The sequence below is a fragment of the Acinonyx jubatus genome, chromosome B1 (genome assembly GCF_027475565.1).
Source record: "Acinonyx jubatus isolate Ajub_Pintada_27869175 chromosome B1, VMU_Ajub_asm_v1.0, whole genome shotgun sequence".
Lineage (NCBI taxonomy): Eukaryota > Metazoa > Chordata > Mammalia > Carnivora > Felidae > Acinonyx > Acinonyx jubatus.
Window position 1 is genome coordinate 61,824,548 of NC_069382.1, and position 1,065 is coordinate 61,825,612.

Consider the following 1,065-nt stretch of genomic DNA (forward strand, 5'->3'; position numbering starts at 1 on the left):
ATGCTCAGCACAGAGCATGACATAGGGCTCGATCCCATGACCCTGGATCATGACCTGAGCTGAAATCAAGAGTTGGATGCTCAACTGACTGAGCCCAGGCACCTCTTATTTTATTTTTTTTAAGGTAGGCTTCATGCCCAGCATGGAGACCAGTGCAGGGCTTGAACTCACAACACTGAGATCAAGACCTGAGCTGAGATCAAGAGTCAGATGCTTAACTGACTGAACTGCCCAGATGCCCTGAGAGCAATTTGTTTTTTGGCATATTCTATTTAACAAGTAATTGTTTTTACTAAATTCATCTATATTTTTCACTTTGAAAAAGCAGACAACAAATAAATCTATTTGATGTTCATTGGAAAATTGCTGCTTTTAGTTTTGCTGCTTAAAGGAAAACCTTTATCTTATTCCTTGAATAGACAGCCATCCACACTGAGGAAATCTGCAAAACATATACTTTATATTGCTTCCAGTCTCTAGACTTGTTAGTTCTCTGATAGTGGCAGCTTGAGATGGGACCTTTGCATTTAGGGCCTCAAATGTTGTGAGAGTTCATGAAAAGTCTCATGTATGGGTTACTAAAAATGAGATGCCTAGTTGGGATTTATAACATCAGGATTAGAAATGCATATCTGACAGTTTTCAGCCTTTGTGTGCATAAAGTCACCAGGAGCAGTGGGTAGAACATATCAAGAGTTTTTTGTTTATTAAAAACCAAAACATTTTGCTATTAAGCACATAAGAAATCCTGGATCTATTCCCAACTCCATGCTGCTGTCTTGAATATCAATGCAGTATGATAGAGGACGTAACTGTCTAGTGGACCCTGAGCTGCCTGGAGGCCTTGAAATGAAGAACCAGAAAAGAGTCAACTGACAAAAGAGCCAGGGAAAAAAACTTGGGAATCACGCAGTTCTGAGAGGACTGAGAGGAGGAAAAGTAACCTGTTAAACAGACTGATAAGCTGCAGTCTGAGACCACAGTGCAGGTTACAAGATCAATGCTCAGATGATCCCTCTCTCTCTGTCCCTCCCCTCCCCCCCAAAAATAAAAATATACATTTAA